Consider the following 20,952-nt stretch of genomic DNA (forward strand, 5'->3'; position numbering starts at 1 on the left):
TAAGGTCCTTGAGTAAAGTCATGTAGGGCACCCAAAAAATAGTCAATTGGAAATTATTATAATAATTGGAAATGAACTGCAAGGCTTTTGCGAACTATCCTGTGGACAAAGTCTTGATGCTCTGCCACAACCTACCTTCAATGCTTGATACAGTATGAGTAATAGAGGCCCATTGGCTATATTTTGATGGATCTTTTGATGGCTTCAGATAGCTCTAGCTAAACAAAATGGATAGGTTGCTAACTTTAGAGAGACCAACCACTTGCCTGTGGGATCCCTGTCCTTCTTGGTTACTCAAATCCAGTGATGCAAATAGGAGGTCCCCTTTGGGGGTAATGAATCCCTCTCTGTCTACAGGTAAGTTTCAGGAGGGACTGAAAGAGTCAGTGGTGCAGCTCCTACTGAAGAAACCATTGTTGGACACCCAGAATCTAGCCAGCTATTGACCTGTCTTGCATCTTGCATTTCTGGGGAAAATGGTTGAAAGGGCTGCCACAGACCAACTCTTGGCATATCTAGATGAAGCTTTGGTCCTTGACCCATTCATGTCTGGTGTCTGTCCTGGCCACAAAGTGGAGATGGCTCTCATTGTCTTGATGGATGACCTGGTGACAGCTGGACAGGGGCAGGGCCCATGCTGTTACATCTCACAGCAGCATTCAACATGGTAGACCATGAACTCCTTGTTCACTACTTTGCCGATACTGGGATATGGGGCACAGCCCTGCAATGGCTAATCCTCTATCTCCAGGGTTGTGGACAGAGGATTGCTATGAGGGAGAACCAATTGCGATCCTGCCAGCTCCCTTGTGGAGTAGCACAGGGCGCACCCTATTTAACATCTTTAGACACCCGCTTGCCCAGATAATGCAATGGTTCAGGCTTGGGTGTCACCAGTATGACACCCAGCTCCTGATGGACAACTGTTTCAACTCTCTCCCAGAAACATTTGCCAGATGTTTAGAAGCAGTGACTGTCTGGTTCCAGCAGAGTCACCTGAAACACAACTCCTTCAAACAGAGGCCCTGTGACAGGGTAGGAAAGGAACAGGTGCAAAAGCACATTTGCCCTGCCTAGGAATTTGGGCATGATCTTTGATGCCTCCATTTCAGTGGAGGCTCAGTTCACTAAGGTAGCACAGCTGGCATTTTTCCATGTTCGCTAGGCCAAGCTACTGGAGCCGTACCTGAGCCTAGAGCACCTGCCCCAGGATCTATGCAATAGTCTCCACCAGGTCAGACTAGAACATCTTCACTAGAACACCTTGGAGAACCCACATCTGGCCAGTCCCAGTTGAATTACAAGTTAGGTTAAAGGTTTTGGTATTGATCTTCAAGACCATTTGTTGTCTGGGCCCAACATATCTGAGCCTAGGTTACTATACCCCCTGATTACCGCCAGTTCCAACAGGTATGTTTGGCCTAAACTATTTAATCCAGAAATGCTTTAATACAAAAGTACTGTCAGGAGCCCAAAACTGAATGTAAGGGAACTGAGTAGCTAGTCTAGCTAAAAAAGCCTTAAAAATAGGCAGATTCAAGTGGGCAGCTGTGCTAGTCTGAAGGAGTACAACAAAATTTGAGGCCGATGGCACCTTGAAGATCAACAAAGATTTATTCAAGGTGTGAGCTTTCATCTGAAGAAATGTGCATGCACATGAAAGTTCAAATTTTTGTTAAGAGTAGGCAGAAACTGGCCCCTCTGATGTACTGGAATCTCATCTAGCAATGCGTATACACATTTTCAACTTCCTGTGAATGGGAAAAAAAGATTCCTAGTTATTACCCAAATAGGTAGCCATGTCAGTTTATAGCATCAAAACCAAGTAAGAAATTACATTGCACCTGAAAGGCTAAAAAAATTTATTCCAGCATACGTTTTTGTCAGACTTCATTTCATCAGAGGCATGAATGTTTATCTATGATTATATTCAGAGTTGCAGATAACAGAACTGTATTGGGAGGGGGCTTTCTTCAAAACACCTGCCACCCCACACCATTCTGAGGTATGCAGCTTCAAGTATAATTCTTCCATTTAGTGGATGAACATTCATACAACTGATATAGTGAGTTCAGACAGGTAAAATCTTATGTGGACATAAATTTTGTAAGCCTTTTAAGATGCCCCTCGATGGCTCTTGTGTTTCACTCAGATCATAAACTATTTCTAAATGGTACAAAGTTGAACATGGGTTTTTTTTTGCCCCCATATATGAGGTTCAAGACCCTAAAAGTACCTCTCTCCTGGATCTTTAGATAAGCAACAGGAGCAGATCCAGCTGGAAAGTTTGATCACACACAGTTTACATTCTCTTCCCCCCCCCCATTCCCTCCCTCCCACTTCCCCCTCCCTCCAAAAGTTCTCTCAAACAGCCTTTAAGCTTTAAACAAATATGAGTTTGGAGAGCATCAGCCTGCTGCTCCTGTTTCTCCTTCTGCCACCCCTCCAGATCTTGCATCCTCCTCACCCCAGGCAAAGCCCAACAGAGCTGGCAAGAGCAGCACGTGTACAGAAAACAAACACGTGGAGCACAGCCAGCAATGAAGCTGGATTTGGCAAGCTCTGTATACAAAAAGCATAAGTAATAGATGGGAGGAGAACTGGGAAGAAGGTTGGAATTATACATCAGTTGGAAAAACACATATGTATAAGTACAGAGAACAATGCTTTAAGTTCCCATGAACTCAAGATTCCTGGCCTAGTTTTCAAGTAACTCTGGTCTCTGGGTTGCTGCCCACATCTTTTATTTTTTTAAAATTCTGATCATCATCTCGAAAGAGATCATAATCAAGTATTCAAGCAGTTGGAAGTTTCCTTTGATGTGTATGAAAACACTACACGCACCCATGTACACTACATACTTCCATGTAACAGAAACTTATAGACTAGGGAAAACAGAAGAATGGCCTTTCCAAAACAGTAGGGTCCTGCATTCATTTCTGTGTCTCAAACGGCACTCCCTTTGAACTCCCAACGCCCCCTTCCCATGTATTTTGCAAGGTTCAGGGTAGAAATATTATGGAGTGGCTTGGTTCCATGTGGTTTCTACCCAAAACCATAATTCTGACCGATCTTCCTCAAAAGATTTTCAGCTGTGTTTGGGGATAGCTGCAAAACCAGTTGAGTTCTAACTAATGTTGGGCTTCTCTTTCAGATACTCTACCAAGCCATATTTTGGGGAACACTTGTGGCGTATGAAAGGCATTTTCATAGTTGTATAATTCTATGAATAAAAAGTGGAAAAATGCAAAGCAATTCTTTGACAGATCACAGTTTCTATTAATGATAGGACTAAACCAATCCTTGCACTTTCTACAGTCCCAGAAGTTTAGTGCTGAGTTCAGAGACACTCAAGACACACAAATAAGATTTTACTTTTAAAAGGATGATAAAAAAATCAGGCTAAACCCTTTTTTTTAAAGACATTTCAGATATTTCTATGGAGACAATCTGGGCTCCAAATTTTGGTCTATTATGGAGTGATGCTCATGCCACTAAAATCAGCACTAACTCTTCCATTAATTCCTACCAGATTTAAGCAACTCTTGAAAATCTTTTGGGGAGCTGTGAAGGATTAATAAATATCATTATTGGGGAACCAAATATTTTGTAATACACATAAGATAGGTGTATTAGTTGAGCAGTGGAATAGGCTGCCTAAGGAGGTGGTGAGCTCCCCCTCACTGGCAGTCTTCAAGCAAAGGTTGGATACACACTTTTCTTGGATGCTTTAGGATGCTTAGGGCTAATCCTGCGTTGAGCAGGGGGTTGTACTAGATGGCCTGTATGGCCCTTTCCAACTCTATGATTCTATGATTCTATATACACTTTATAGAATAAAGGCAACTAACCTTTCAATCCCTTTCAGATAGTGAGTAATATTTGAGGAGAGTGCTTGTTACTCCTTGTTATCCCCTATAACGATCCCTGCTAACATATCATTATTAAGTATTATTATTGTTATGATCATTATGTATTTAGTAGAGTTTTATCCTGCCCTTCCTCCAAAGAGCCCAGGGAGACACACATCCTCCTCCTTACCTCCATCCTATCCTCACAAGCCTCTGAAATAGGTTCACAGAGAAAATAAATAATTCAAGTTTCATGGCAAATTAGGATCTGAACCTGGGTTTCTGCAGTCCTTGTCTAACACTCCATCCACTACAACACAATGCGTAGATAAATTTTGCAATTGCTAAAAGTTGCCACGGATGAATTTTAAGACCCTCACCAAAGCACCAAGTGACATTTGTTAAACATATAACTTCATTATAATTACTCTTTTCTCTTAACTGAACAATCCAAAGGATTCAGAGTGTCTGCACTTTGAGGTTTTCATATCACCAAAGAGATGAAGGAAGGATCAGTATACCAATTACAATGGAAAGACGGCAATTTACGGCATGCACAAAATACTGCGGTTAAGAGAAGGAGCAGCTGTGCCAAATGGTGCGGTGAGAAAGTTGGTTCAGACAACAAACAGCAGGATAATTTCACAGGGCTATATCAGATAAAACTGCTCAAAATCACAGACTCCAAAGTAAATGTTTGTCAAACAAACACAAAGGCCTAGTTTAAAAATCTAAGCACCAGCCCTAAACACACACCATGATTATGTTCTGTTGATTTCAGTGGAATATGCTCTTTGAATAAATGGGATTTAGGATTGAGGTCTTGGCATTTACTGCGTCAGCAGAGAATCTAGTCCAGCCAGATCAGCAGAAGTGCCAGAGACGTATAAACTGTAATGAAGAGAAGCTGTGAGCCACTTATAAGGACAGAAAATGAACCACAAGCCAGCTTTGTCCCATCCCCAGTCAGTATCAGTTACCTACCACACAATATGAATACAAGAGAGAGCAAGAGAGAGAAATGGAGGACACAAAGACTATGCAAAAGAAAAGTCAATTTATTACATTGTTAGTGTAATAGTTAGGTCCAATCTCCATTCACGTTAAACCACTGCTTGGAAATTATGTTGATGAATGTTAGAACTGTACTTTTATTTTCTTTAACTTCCAAGGAACATCCCATTTTACCTCACAACAACCCCATAAAAATAGATTGAATTTTAAAAGAGTAATTTGCCCTAGGATACACAGTGAACTTTGTGTTTGGGGGTGGCTTGATCCTTGAGTGCTACAATCCAATTCAGCACCCTGTCCACTGACTCTATATCAAGTTATCATGTGGTAATGGAGAGCAGAAATGTCATGCATTCTAGATGTAACACTTCACAGCCTCTTAAAATGTTAGTCAGTTAACAAACACTGGAGGTAGATCTGGAAAGCAATAATCTACTGCATCTGTATCCCACACCCTCCAAGGAGCTGAAGACAACATACACAGGTCTCCTCTACTCTTTCCTCACAATGACCCCATACTGTGGTTTAGGCTGAGAGAGAATGTTACTGGCGCAGAAACACCAAGAAAATGTAACATCTGATAGCCAAAGCAGACATGACCACTAGAATTCTGTGAATGGGGCTCTCAGAATTCTTCAGTGTCAATTATCAAGTGTATGAGACCCCAAATCTGAAGGGGAAGTGGGTTTTTTTAAGCCTTTCTCCTGCACCATTTCACCAAATTGAAAAGACCAAGTAAAGCTCCTATTTGCCCCCAATATGCCAAACATGTTTGAATAAACAGTGGCTCCAGGAGCTGTTTCAGATTGGGAAAACATTATTATTATTTGACTAGAAATTAAGTCCGCTGTGGGGTTAATACAGCGGGCGCTAGCCATGGCACGGATTGTTGAGGGGATTGGCTCAGAGTGTGTTTCTTGCCGCGGCCAGGCAGGCCGCGCGGCGGCTGTCCACGGCCGTGTTTGGCAGCGGACGGCCCAGGGGACGAAAAGTTGGTGAACGGGAAGGGTAAGGTGTGCGAGGGTATGGTGGGGGGGTTGGTGGGTGGGGAGGTGTAAGGGGGTGGGGGGGAGATGGTAACGGGGTGATGATCGGAGAGTCGTGGGATTGGTTGGGGGGGTTGGGCAGCGCGAAATCGGAGGGGAGGGAGTTGGCAAGGCAGGGACGGAGATTCTTGGGATGTCAGAGGGGAGTATGAGTGTGTGGGGCGGCGGGGAGGCTTACCGTTGGTGGAGGCGTGGCTGTTCTTGGGAGGGAAGGGCGATGGCTCATCGGTGGGAAAGGAGCAGGGCCAGTGAACCATCTGGGGGCAGAGTGTGGGCACGGAGTCCGGGGCGGGCCAAGTGGCCAATAGGGAGGCGTGCTACGCGCACCTCCCAATTGGCCACTTGGCCCTTCAGTGGCACTCGGAGGGACCCAATCAGCGAAGCGGCTCTTGATTGGCCCTCTCCGAATTTTTATCCCGGACAGGTCCCACCCTAACTCCTCCCCAACAGCCCTTACTGAATTATTTAGTCTACGGGACGATTCTGCCTTTTACTTGTGGTCTTAGGGCAGCTAACAACATAGTTAAAAATACAACTTGAGGTACGTTAAAACAGTAAAATGTAATAATTAGATATAAAACCTGACTATCAATAAAACTAGGATTAATACCTCAACAACCAAATGAGCACCCACTACTTATCAGAGTAGTTCCTGATGGAACAGTGGGAACAGGTAGTGTGTGTAGGGGGAGGCCCGTGGTTACTTTATTTCCATGCTAGCCTCAACCAAAGGCTTGGTAGAAGAGCTCCATTTTACAGGCCCTGCAGAACTGCTGAAGTTGTGACAGGGCCCTGATCTCACTCAAAAACTCATTCCACCAAGCCAGATGCACTCATTTACGCCAGGGATCAATAGCCTGTTGGTATTGCTGGAGCATAATGTCCTTCGGGGGATGTATTCATATAGGTGGTCCCTATGGTACGCTGGACCGCATATGGCCTTAAAGGTTAATACCAACACCTTAAACTTGATCTGCAATTCAACTGGAAGCCAGTGCAGCTGCTGAAGAACTGGTGTTACATGGGGCAGGTTAAATTCCCTTCCCCTTGTACCACAACCCTGCTCAGAACTGGGATCCCATGTAACTGTCATCCCAAAAAGAAACTTTTCCTGAAATTTACCCCATCTGGTTGATGAGGATTTGAATCTAGGTATCCCCAGTCCTAGTCAGACACTCTGAGACACCTCACTGGCTCTCTTAATTAAGACTCTTGCTGAACTGCTACCACTTAAAACACACTCATATAAAGATCCACCATTATATTGTTTTCTGAAGTATGCTAGGACAGTGGTCCCCAACCTTTTTGCGGTTGAGGACTGCCTCCAGGGGTGACGGAGAGCCAGAGGCCAGGGGCGCTAACGCGCATGTGCAGCAGCTCCACACATACATGTTTATGTCCGCTGGCATGCCAGTGGCCGTGCCTGCCTCTTCCCCCCCTCTCGCAGCGAGAAGGTCGCCGGGCCGCGAACTAAGCAGCTGCCTTGGCTGCCACTTTGGTGGCCGCTTCGCTCATGGCCTGGTGATCTTCTCGCTGTGGGGGGAGGTTAGGAAGGCACGGCCGGCGGCAGCCCGGTACCGAGGCCTTTGCGGCCCAGTACTGGGCCGCTGACCGTGGATTGATGACCCCCGTGCTAGGAGAACAAAAGCACATCATTCCCTCAATACAGAAACACTGGTCTATAAATATGGTAACCTTGAGTGGGATTTACAGGCTAAGACTCCAGATGTGAGACTGTATCCCCTTCAGTGTTTGCCCAAGAAAGAGCATCTCCTCACCACCCTTTGACCATATCTTCTCCCCCACAAAATAACTGTCTGCTCATCTGGAGCAAATTTAACAAACCCTTGCAATGACTTAAGGGACACAAGATTTAAGAAATAACCCAATGCCAGCTGTAGCTGAAAAGCCATAGTTTTTCTATGTTAATTTTCTCTCTTCCTCTTTCTTTTCAACTCCCCCTCCCACCCTCCTGTTTCAATTAAAACAGCAATTCGACAGTGATTAATAAAGGTTCTCATCAATCTCAGTCATAGTATGAAAATCACTGCCTAAATACTAGTCAAATCAACCTTCACATATTAAGAGTTTTGTGAAGGAAGGCATAACATTTTCTCTGCTGTATGAATAGGAATGTTTGGTCATATTACAAAGAGCAGGAACTAAATTGAAAAAGGCCACGATGTATGTAGTGAAGGAAGGTTCAGAGCCCATCTCTAACTAAATATTTAAAGCTGGCAGTTATCACCGTTATATTTTCCAGTAGGAGATACAGATTACTTGTCAGTTGAGCAAGGTCTGGTAAAATACACAGCATATTAAAATACATGGGGCAATTCCTCATAACTAATATGAAACAACAGTTAAGGCTATTTCTTGTTATAAGATCCTTAAAGTGGCAGAAAAAAGTTTGCTTCTCTGGTGAAAGATTCTAAAGCTATGGGTGACAAAGGAGTTAACTCCAGGATAACTTCAAAACGTCTGCTTCCTTCTCCAAGCAAAACACATTTTTGGCACGGGGCCCCATCTGGGGAGGGTCATCCCTCTCCTCCTCTAACTTCACCAGCCTTCTCTCCTCAAGGTTCAGAACAAATGAATCTCATTGCCCAGCACACTCCACAATGAGTTTCATCTTAGTCCAAGCTCATCATCTGTTTTAACTTTTGCCAAAAAGAAACTTTAAAAAGAGCTTAAGTGGAGAAGGAGACGAAACAAATGGAGGAGGGAGAGGTAACTGTACATTGATTACCCCACAGGACTAAGTCAGAGAGAGCACAGAAAGTTTGCTTAGAGGATCTTGGACTGTCTTGAAGCCAGGATCAAAGAGGCCACAAGAGACCAGCCGTTACCCATATGAGCCTTCCTTTCCATTCCACTGCAGTGAGAACGGAGTGGCTTGCAATCCCCACTCCACCACTACCCTGCTCATTTCCTTCTCTAAATTTTCATTCTACTTCCAGGCGCTGTCATCCAAGAGCACATAAAAACTGGAACACAGCCTCCCCCACGCCCAAGAACTATGAACACAGACAACTGTCTCCGAGGATCATTCCTGTGGCCGAAAACAAGAGGGTTGAGTTTCCCACAAACCCTGGATGAATCAGGAGACATCAGAAGAAGCCAAGGATCTCTGGGTACTGTTCCTCCCCTTCGCAACAAGCACAATTAGAGGCACTACAGAGGCAAAGCATGCTGCTTGCAGGCATAGCTAGCTTGAGTCTTTTTAATATTCTTTTCTTAACACAGTTAGGTCTGCCTGTCTGATTATTTTAGAATTGACAGTATGTAATTGTGGATTATCTCCTCAACAATTCAGAGATTTGGACTTCAACTGGTAAATTTCATCTAATGTGAGATGCATCAGCAGAACCCACCACCACTATCTTGGGTGGAAGAAAGAAAGAACAAAAGGCATATATACAATGCAGAAGAGGAAAATCAATATGTAAGATACAAAAAAGTGTGACACGCTTGTTACAGGTGGATCCTGAGTCAGAAAAGCGTGAAAACAACTGCCCTAAAATTATAACTGTTTCCATCTCATATATATAACTAAGTATATATGAGAGTATATAGCTAAGTATATAACTAAGAATTTGGAAACCAATCTGAAGGAGTGTTTAATGTATAGACAGCCATACTCTGAAAGAGAAATAGACAGAACCTATAAACCACCATGACAAAAATAGGTAAAAAAAACACACAATCGACTTTACAATTCGTAGACAGTGTCAAATGGAACAGTTCAGCACTTTTTTACATGCAGATCTTGGTGATGCAAACACTTCCTGGAAGCCAATACCAAAGAATGAATAGCAAGAGCGTTCTCTACTGCATCATGGACACTGTGTGAATTATGCAGGGTTATAAGAAGCGTTTTCATCACAGAATATATTCCAGCACATCTTGAGAAAATAGCTCTTCAAAATGACTGCCAGATGCCTTGGTCACAATCATACTACAAAAGACTTTAAGTTATTTTAGGAGAAGCATTAGCAATAAACAAACTGTAAGTCTTTGTTTTTGGGATGATGTGTCAGCCTTTGTCATCTGCTAAAAGTATAGGATTTGGAAATCAGATGAATAAAGGACCTCAGATAATGTGAGTTAGAAAAGACCTTGTTCTTCCTGAAGCAATGCTGCCAATTAGGATAGACAATGCTCTAGTAAGACTAGTGTTTTCACTCAACATATGTTCCAATTTAGTACTTGCTTACCTCAGGTATGAAGATATCCCTCTTCTTGGTCACTATGATTTATAATTTCGGATCAAAAATATGTTCAACCAGGCTCGCTTATCTGATGTATTAGGTAGACCTAAAATCAGAGAAATTACAAATGATGCTCAAGAAGTGAAGAAGCTACTTTGGGAAACAGTAAGCTTACAGGGATATTCTCTCTTTTCCTAGCCTATAATGATGATGGAATGAGATTATATGCTTTTATAATGCTACCAGATATTACTTGCAGGTCAGAAGCATTTCATATTTTCCTCTAAGAGTCTATAAACATTGAAGAAGAAACTGGGAATCTGTAGAGAGAAATAGAGATGTTTGTAAGGCAATATGATTGCCACCTTCCAATAAGTAAAGGAATGCCATTTGAAAGATGAAGTGCCTATGTTTTCAGTCATGTTGGATGACAGGACTTGGACTATTGGATATAAACTACAACACAAAAGGTTTTTTCTAAATTATAACTTCCTGAAAGTGACTTATTTTCTACACTGGAACAGTCTCCCTTATGAGGTGGTGGATTCTTCATTGTTGGAGGGTTTTAACTATTAACTGGATACTTTCTTGCACAGACAGGAGATTGGACTAGATGACCCTGGTGGTCCCTTCTAGCTCTGAGAGTGAATAAATGAAATAAATAATGCCAAAGTGGGAAGGGACAGGAGAGGAGAGAACGCCAATACCATAAGCTCTGCAGACAAACTAACAAGATTAATACGTCTGAAACTCTTCCTTTGGTCACCAGATTTTGAATTTGTGGATTCTCTAAGTAACCTGATCCTTTTTGAAACTGTTTCTATTTTTTATGTTTAACCAATCTCTACCTTCTTCAAACCTAAAATCTTTTTTGCTCTCATTTTCATCTTTGTCTTTGTTCCCTTAGGCTCACGGCAGTTTTCAAGATAAAATTACAATAAAACCCATAGTTAAAACCATTAAAACCAATCCGAACTATCAATGTTGGGCAACAGGCGAGCACTAACTAATCCCACTAACCCAACCCCCCAAACCGCCCCACATTAGCCAAGGGACATCAGGTTGATAATATGGGAGTGAGGCAATCCAATCACTCAGATGAACTCAGGGAGCCCAGATCCAATGTCAGGACCGTCCGCCCTGGCGTCAACCATATGCCTGGCGGAAGAGCTCCATCTTGCAGGCCCTGCGGAAAGCTGTTAACTCCGATAGGGCCCTTAGCTCTCTCTATATATAAATTAACTCTAACCCCAATCGACGAAACCCTTCCATGGCCATCATGTAACCCTGGTTTAGGAAGCCTGGTGTGTATAGTTGCAAATAGCTGGCTTTGTACCTAAGGCAGCCCTGACTACTGCTCAGAAGAAAAGATACAGGTAAGCAACCTGTTTTGTTTTTAATTTATTTAACACATTTGTATTCTGTTTTTCTGACCTCAAAAAGAGCCATTACGACAGTTAACAATTTAAAACATATGTGATAAAAATCACATTTAAACAACTAAAACAATCTCCCCAGCACACATTAAAATAATTAAAACCAGAGTTAAAATATATTGTTTAGGAAGGTAGAATCACTGAGGGAATGCTTAACAAAACAAAAAGTCTTCACTTCTTGGCAAAAAACAGGAACAGATATATTTCCCTGAGTTACAGAGCTTCAAGACCATGACCAAGGCCCTCCCCTGGGCCGCTACCCATCTTATCTCAGAAGGGACCTCCGAAGATGAGCATAGTGGTCAAACAAGTTCATAAGGGAGCAGGAATGTTAGTCCCAAACTATAAAAGGCTTTGAAGATCAAACTCAGAACTTTTCTCCCAATGATATCTACCTGCAACTGAAACCTATCAAACCTACTCCTGCCCTTTGGATCGACATAAAACAAGTAGTTCTGCTTCACAATACAAGCCAGGGTTTATATGAATCCTGACGCAACAAGAATTTATGGCAATAACCACATTTTGTTCACTTTGGAGAGAGCTGGTCAGAGATCATTTTTGTGTGCACAATTCATAGTACTTGGCAGAAAACACAAGAAACCATACAGATGTAAAATAATTAATCTTCGCTCAAAAGCCTTCCATTCACTGGCATGTACAAGGGAATTGCATAATTTTGGAAGAGCACTCTTACTCTTATTACTGTATGTGGATGAAGACACTATTTATTTAATTTAGGATTTGGATTTTTCACACATAATTTTGTTCAAATATGTCAAAAACATTTTCTTTGGCAACTGTACTGAAAATGTACTGATGGGGTTTGACGTCATAGTTCATGCTTACTCCCTCCCACCTTCAAATCTTGGCACCCAACAACCTCTGTGAAGATAAGGCCAATTTTGCTTTTAGGTGTATGGGCAGGCCTTCATTAAAAAAAATGGTCTGAGGGAAGAAACTGGGAGGGAGATGGAGCAAGAGTCAATTAGCTAGCAAGATACTTAGTACATGAAGTTACAATGGTCACTCTGTACTATCAACTAAGGAAGAGCTGGAATCCCCCCCCCCCCGGGTTATTCTGATGGTGGGTGAAATGTCAGCATCCCCTTTTTGTTTACCCCAGGGCTGGTATCAGGGCTGGGGTTTAGTGGTATGATGTTTTTGCCACATCTTGTATACCTATGTAGTAGACTGATTATGTATAGAATTGTTGTTTTTAGGGGTAATTTTATTGGGGTTTTTAGTCATTTTTTGTAACCCGCCACAAGCCTTATTGGGAGTGGCAGGTGATGGATGGATGGATGGAGGCACTGATCTGTTGGGGGGTTACTCTAGATTGCCAGACGACCACCCCTCAGGGCTGATCCAAATGTTAATACCTCATGTGATAGTACTTCTATATGAAAGCTGGCAGGGGGTGGGGGTACCGAGGACTGAACCAGTTCAGACAGTAGATTTTGAGTCACCTGTTTTGATTTTATAGCACAAAGTCACTTTGTGGTAAAAGTTCCAATCTCATTGGCTTCTATGTGGCTATCAAGAGAAGCCTCTCAAGAGAGAAGGGACTGTGCTGAACCAAATTTGCACGATCGCATTATGTCATGTTAAACATTTACTCTGCCCATTTCTCCTTTCAGTTCTTATGTCTAGATCTTTTCCCAGAATACTTATGTGGTATCCTTTGTCTCCCCCCCCCCTTTCCCCGAATACCTCCACAGTATCTAGCTTATGGGTGAAATATTTGGTCCTTAGCTCCAAAGATGATAAAATCTATGTAAATTTTATTTTTTCTGCTAATGTTACTTTTCTCTTTCCTTCTTTCTGTTATTTTATGATCCCTTGCCTCCTGCTTCCTTCCCTCCCCACCACTAAAAAAATAAATTGCTGATAGTGTCAACATTTGTTGGGAAGCTACATCAGTGCAAACCCCTGAAGGTAAATTGCTGCCCTTATACATAACAGGATTCACCACAGTGTTTATTTATTCTTACAGATTATCAGATTTATCTCTGCTGGTAAATCCCACACCAATTACATTTACCAGCTTTCACTGGTGTAAATGGATAATCATAGTACTTAACATTTACATAGTGCTTTAGAGTACTCAAAGATTTTTCACATATACTATCTATATACAATGAGGCTTAGTAAGTAGTTCTTTCTGTTTCTCATCTATTTTTCAGTAGGCATTTACCTCCCTGTTAATAAACACCTAACTGGATAATCTCATTTAGGGGACATGAAAGGACCTGTGTGTACACATGGGCTTCCTCATATAACATATATGCTGCCCCTACCCAATTTCCATGTTTATAGATAAATGTCTACACAGCATACCTTCCATGCACACAAATGTATGCATACAAGCTTTGTACACATAACATAACATCTTTAAACCGCCCGTGGCGCCATGGGTGCCACGGACTATATCTTTAAACCGCCCGTGGCGCCACGGGCGCCACGGACTATATAATTCGCTAAGGGGTCTGAAGGTGGGATTAGTCCGTGATGAGGAAGGGTCCGGATTGGACCCTTCCTCATGACAGACAATCGGAGGGACCAATCGGCAGGCGCTTTGCGCCTGCCGATTGGTCCCTCCGATTCCCAGCTCCAGCAACTGCGAGCCGCGCGCAGCGCGGCTCGCAGTTCCTCCTGACCTGACGCGGCGAGAGGCGCTTTGCGCCTCTCGCCGCGTCAGCCCGCCGCCTGGGGGAGCTCCCGGCAGTCGCGCGAAGCGCGGCTGCCGGGGGTTCCCTGCCTGGCGAGCTGACGCGGCGAGAGGCGCTTTGCGCCTCTCGCCGCGTCAGCCCGCCCACGCTGAAAGAAGCTCGGACCAGCCTGCAAGAAGGCCGGACCTCCACCGCCGCCGCTGCCTGCCGCCGCGCCGCCGCCTGCCGTTCCCCCCCCCCCGCCGCCGCCCGGCTCTCCCCGCCCCGCCGCCGCCGCCAAGGGGCCGGGCCCGCTGGCCAGCAGGGGAAGGAGCGGCGGCGTCGGCGGACAAGCACCGGCCGAAGGGGACGCGCAGGCGGCCGGCAGGAGCAGCAGGAGGAGGCGGCGTCGGAGGAGGACCGAAGCCCCGGCTCGCCGCTGCCGCCGAAGGACCCACAGACCAGCACGCCGAAGACCATGGTAAGGTCCTAGCGCCCGCTGCATTCCCCTGCAGCGGGCTTGATTACTAGTTATTATTATATTTCCTTTAGTATCCCCAAGCATATTTACAAGGCCTACATGCATACAATGTATGCACAGGCGCTCTCAGGAGACATTTATGTATGTGTTCAAATATACACCACCAAAAACCTTATTGGTATTTTGATTATATTCAAGTATCCAGAACACTATTGGAGAATCTCGGGAATACCAGCAGCCAGGCATTTTAAGGATCCAAGGCAGAGTGGGGGCTTTTTCCAGAGCCGTTCTACATCTCAGTCTGCACTCCTTCAAGTAGGATGGCTGGCAGCTCCAGTGCCCCCAGATATTCTTGGACTCCTTGATCCAATTTGCTTGAAACTTATTTATTTGGCTTCTATACTGCTCAGGGTGGTGTCTTGAGTGGGGGGGGAGAGATTTAGTAGACAAACAGGACTTGCTCCCCTGTAATTCTGGTATCATTTGGCTAAAAAAGAACCAGCTGCCCATAGGGAATTTTGGAACAATTTCAGAATCCCAGAAAAATCCAAAATGATACCATGAAATATCATTATTTATGCCCTCTTGAAATCTGAATAAATGCCATTTTTCAGGTGCAGTGATCTTGGAAGCTAAGCAGGAGCAGCCTTGTTTAGTACTTGGATAGGAGGCCAGGCAATGGAAAACCATCCTATATGTCTCTTGCCTTTTCTCCACCAAATCCCTAGTGTAGATGTCAAGGGACGGGACTAACAGGAACAATCCCATGAACCTTTAGGCACACAGATGATTCCCACTCTGAATGACTGATTAAGGCAAGCTGCCTTTAAAGATCCCTTGAGTGTCAAGAGCACTCTTTCTTTGGCCCAAATATTGATATAAAATATTGTGTGATTCACCATGAGTCCCAGCAAGACAAGTGCCTATAAGTGAACCAAGGGCCTAGAAACTCCGCTGCATATTAGAAATGCCAGTCCCCAGCTGGGACCTGGGGATCCCCTGATTTTACAGTACATCTCCAGGCAACAGAGATCAGTTCCCCTGGAGAAAATGGCTGCTTTAGAAGGTGGACATCATAGTGTTATACCGCACATTCCAGTATTAACAGTGGGAATGTGAGGCTGAGTGCAAGGGATTCAATCCATCAATACACTAGTAAAAGGCACTGAACAGCTGCATGGTTTCCACACTTTCCTCCGTTCCCAGCACTCCCTTCAAATCCTAGGAAAGTTGATTTCCAGGTTTCTGGAAACTTCATGGTCCAGAGCCATATGGAACAGTGACCACAGTTAGAAGGGAGAGGCAAATATACCTTTCCTGCCTTTTCTATCAGCAAACTGCTGAGGTGGGGGGAAGAAAAGTGGATGCACTACTGGATTGTGTGGGTGCCGTACTGGATTTAATCCAGTGACTCACAGCAAGTCTGTGGATGAACTAGGATGTGGAACTAATGCCAAGTCCAAGTCCTTTTGTTTATCCAGTAGAATACAGATAAATATTATATTTGGACCTCAAAACAATTCCTTTTCTGCTAGATATATTGCTTGCACTGACACACACACACAAACCACACAGAGGGTAATGAATACATAAAGTTGCTGCTTTGTAGTGAATGAGATGATTCATCTATCAAGATCAGTAGTACCTACAGAGACTTGTAGGTCTTAGGAAACAGTCTCTCTCATCACTTACTACCTGTTTTAACTGGAGATGCTGGGGAATTGAGCCTGGGAGTTTCTGCATACCAAGCAGATGCCCTGCCAGTAAGCCACACTCCCTCTTCAATTGGCAACAGAGTTATCTATATATTATTAGCCATGTGTTGCCTCCATCTGTGGATATCTAAATCTGCAGATCAAGGCCATATGGAGACTAAAGAGTTTTTTTCTGCAAACGTGGAGCACTCCCTAGGTGTGCAGAGAAATCTTTTTAAAAGTATATGAAGGGGAGTTGTTCCCACAAAAGTAAAGTGAACGCACTTACCTCCAGAATTCACTGATGATACTGGGGTGCTGTGCTGGGTTCAGTTGGGAGCCTCACTAGGCCTGGAAGTGGTAGAGCCCAGGTACAAGAACAAACTGTGAGTCACACTGGGCCTGAGAGTGTGTGAGGGGAGCCTTGGCAAGCCCACCTGAAGCACCTCCAGGTAAGCAACCAAGAGTGGGGAAAGGAAGCCTCTATGAGCCCACCTGAAGCAGATCTGGGTGAACAGCCATGAGCAGGATACAGGAAAGGCCTGGCAACTTCAGGAGAGCCCAGGGCCCACAACGAGACCCAAGAGAAAGTGTGGAGAGGAAGATGGGATTCCCCCCATATGAGTATCACAGGCCAAACTTATCCACTACTTTTGAACAACTTGGTCTGTCTGAAGGAAGGTACACAATATTATGTGAACCAGGTTATACTTTAATAGCACCCATATCCACTATACACAGGAAACCCCACTTTCATATGTTTTTCCAGTCCAGAATGCACCTGCCTGCTGAAGGATGGGCATTATAAGGTTATCTACTACAGTACTGCTTCCTAAGCTTTTGATGCCTGGGGTACAATTTCTTTCCAGCACTGCAGGAAACACTTTACCCATCTCTTCTATGATGATGCAGCATTTTCCCCCACCACAGAGAACAAGGAGCAGACATTCTTCTGGCAACTGCAGGTGAGCTATGCTAATATTTTTAGCTGGTGACCTCTCTACCTCTTTGTCTAAGCAATCAGGGCTTAGAAGGAGGACCATGGTATATAACCAATGGCAATATTTCTGGGATTCTCCTGTGCCAATTCAGCTTCAGTGTGGATATCCCAAGAAATTGTGACACATCCTCCTTTATAGGATGAAAGTGGGGATTAGTGCTGGAGGAGGGTTCCTAAATCCTAAAGACATAAAATGAAGAATGTGTCTAGCATGGAACATTAATTTTCCAAAGTTTCACACTAGTGTGAACCAGTACAGGAATCCCTGTTTGACAGGCATAAACTGATCATATGTAACAAATGGGAAATCTAATCTCTTGAGTGGGCAGGAAAGCCCACAACTATCCATTTCACAGAACTAGGATTAGCAGACATAATTAAACTTAGCAGTAAATGTCTTACCCTCTGAGGAATGTCATTTCAAGAAAGTATGGCAATTCTTTTTTTTTTCTCTGCTTCTTGCTTCCAGCTAAATTAAGGTCAAACAACATTGCCAGTATCCTGATTTTGTTTTAGTCTTCCATATATGGAATTTTATGGGTCTCAAAAGCCTAGTGGTTGCACTTATTGCAGATTATGTGTTCTATTTTTTTCTGAAAGAAATCCCCATGACGCCAATATGCGGTAATGACTAAGCCCTCCTCCCAATGCTCACCTAGTGACATGGGAGCTAATTCACCATGGTGAAATCCCACACTGCACAAAGGCCATGATGCCTGTTCCACCTGGTCAGTATCACACTGCTAAGGTTCTCAAAGTGAGCTTAGGGGGTGCCTTGGATTCATTTTAATCATCAGTGGATGCTTACAACAGCAAATCTGGAAGAGAGTCTGGGGCATGAGTGGCAGGGGAAGTAGTGGGAGCCAGTTTGGTGTAGTGGTTAGGAGTACGGACTTCTAATCTGGCATGCCAGGTTCGATTCTGCGCTCCCCCACATGCAACCAGCTGGGTGACCTTGGGCTCGCCACGGCACTGATAAAACTGCTCTGACCGAGCAGTGATATCAGGGCTCTCTCAACCTCACCCACCTCACAAGGTGTCTGTTGTGGGGAGAGGAATGGGAAGGTGACTGTAAGCCGCTTTGAGCCTCCTTCGGGTAGGGAAAAGCGGCATATAAGAACCAACTCTTCTTCTTCTTCTAGTGGCATTAGGGTTGCCAAGTCCAAGTTGGGAAATGCCTAGAAATGTGGGGTGGAGACTTGAGAGAACCGGGTTTGGGTAGGGAAGGGAATTCAGCGCAGTGTAATGCCACGGAGTTCACCTTCTATAACAGCCATTTTCTTCAGGGATCTCCATAGGCTGGAGATAAGTTGTAATTCCAGAAGATTTCCAGGTCCCACCTAGAGTTCAGCAACCTTAGCCTGTATCTAGCCAGGTCATTGGGAAGATCTTACAGACAGCAGATCAGCAGCTGCCGGATTCCATCTGAACTGTCATCTTCTCCTGGCAGGCACTTGATGCCTAGATGAAGCCAGAGGTATAGATCCTTGGACATGAGCAGAAGGACTCAGTATATGGAGCTTACAGTCTGGACCTGTTTAAGGCAGCCTTGTCCATAATAACCAGCACGTGATCTGTTTTGTGTGTATGTGCTTTGGGATGTTTGTTTGTTAACTGTATTATGTAGGAAATTAAATTTTGGTAGCCCACTTACCACCTCCAAATTTTGTCGAAGAGGCTGTGGGTGTGCTTCCAGGCCCAAGGGAAAGACCTGGCCACCGAGGGGGGAGAAAGGAGGCCTTTCCCCCTGGCCCTGGAAGCACACCCGTGGCCTTGAAGAGACCACCGTGGGGGGGAGGGGAGATGAGGGGCCGGGGAGGGAGGGGGCGGGGATGGCTTCCCGGCGGCCCCAGAGCACACCCGTGCCCTCCCTAGGATTCTGGGTGTGCTCGCCGCTGTGGGGGGGGGGGCTTTCAAAGCCCGTTCTTACAAATGGGCTTTGAGTCTAGTCTTCATATAAAGCCAGAAAGTCAGTAGATCTGTCCTATATATTGGAAACTGGGATGATTTATAATATGCCAAATGACAATAAGTATTTGTGTGCATACAAACAAACAAAAAAACCCACCCAAGTTTGCATTCATCCAGCTGAAGTGCAAAAAAGGGGAAATGTGCTTTCTGATAGACTTCTACGCCTTCCTCACAGAGAGAGTGAGAATTAGAACCTACCTCAAATTACAAAAAAAATGCCTATGCACAGACTGAATAAGGTTCGCCTCCCCACTCACAAGGTACAGTGAATGCATGGACAACCTGTATACAGTGAACACTTCATGTTCCTTTATACATGCGCTGAATGACTCTCACATTATGTTCTCACATTATGTTTCGTTTGTCAAGTGAACAAATATTGGCTCCTTCTTACAAACCAGGAATTCCCAACAAGGGCTCCCCGGAGCTCCAAGAGAGTTCCTCAGGGGTTTCCCAGCCTTTCTCCTAAATCCTGCCTTAATGGACTCTGCCACAAGCTATTCCCAGCACTGCCATAAAAGCAGGGAACTGGCTGCTTCCATTGACCTGGGGGTGGCCTTCTCACGTGGGAAAGGAGGTGGAGACTAGACACCTACTCCTGTCTCAAGCCGTCTCCTTTCTCTCCTCCCCTCAGTCTTCCTTGAGCATAGCAGGGTGGTGTGACCAGCTGACATCCCTTCCAGCCCAGTTCTGGTGCTCCCCAAAGCCTAAAAATATATATATTTATCAGGGGCTTCTCCATGGTCAAAAGGTTGGAAAAGGCTGCTACAAACCAATGCAAACAGATGCAGATTAATCTGTGACTCCTAAACAGGATTCTAAATCTAGATTAAACCATAGTTTAAAATTCCAGATAATGGGAGAGGAGATTAACTCCAGTTAATTTACCTACCAGCATCCATGCATCATGAGTACCTGGAGCTAGTTTTTAACTACTGTTTTCCGTGTAAGGAAAGAAAGGGGCAGAGCAAGAAATAAGACATGCAGCAACCTAGCAACCAGCCAAATTCTTGCAGTTTACAACAGATGAGATTTTTAAACATAGTGTTAGCAACTCACAGTGCAATAATAAACAGAGTTGTACCCTTCTAAATCCATGGATTACAATGAACTTCAAAGGGTCAAACTGGGCTTAAGAACAAAGTCTGAGTCCAGTGGTACCTTTAAGGCCAACAAAGTTTTATTCAAAGTATAAACTTTGTGTGTTTGAGCTGAATAGTAAGCTTATTATTATGTAATAACAACATTGCTGCAGTAAAAGCTATCAAGGTTTGTAACAGAACATTTTGGAAACAGAAGGGTTAGCGCAGCAGCTAACTCTTGTTTTAACTTATCCATTTTAATTTATTAAATAGCTATAGTGTTTCACAGCAAAAGCTCTCCAAAGGATTTTCAATAAAATTAAATATTACGGAACAAGTAAAACCCATAGAACCTCTTTATGACAAACTCCAAAGCATATGTAAACAAGTACCAAAAGCAACAATGCTCTGCCTTGAAGCATCTTAGTTAGAGAAAGGTTTTCGGAAAGCCTTGAACTTCCTTGGGCAGTGAGTTCCACAGCTGGGGCACTACTGTTAAAGTGGGGCTCAATAGC

General features: G+C 44.1%; 1 protein-coding gene across 3 annotated transcripts in view; it reads right to left on the bottom strand.

Moving 5' to 3' along the window:
- BOC (BOC cell adhesion associated, oncogene regulated) overlaps nucleotides 1-20,952 on the bottom strand; it is a 78,044-nt gene that overhangs the window by 51,305 nt on the left and 5,787 nt on the right. For 2 of the 3 annotated variants that reach the window (XM_077341994.1, XM_077341992.1), the window contains exon 2: nucleotides 10,129-10,228. The exons of the other annotated variant lie outside the window; for it this stretch is intronic. The gene's annotated coding sequence lies outside the window, so the exon portion shown is untranslated. The remainder of the gene's footprint in view (nucleotides 1-10,128; nucleotides 10,229-20,952) is intronic. 3 annotated transcript variants of the gene reach the window in all.

Source organism: Paroedura picta, chromosome 6 (assembly GCF_049243985.1).
Source record: "Paroedura picta isolate Pp20150507F chromosome 6, Ppicta_v3.0, whole genome shotgun sequence".
NCBI classification, from domain to species: domain Eukaryota; kingdom Metazoa; phylum Chordata; class Lepidosauria; order Squamata; family Gekkonidae; genus Paroedura; species Paroedura picta.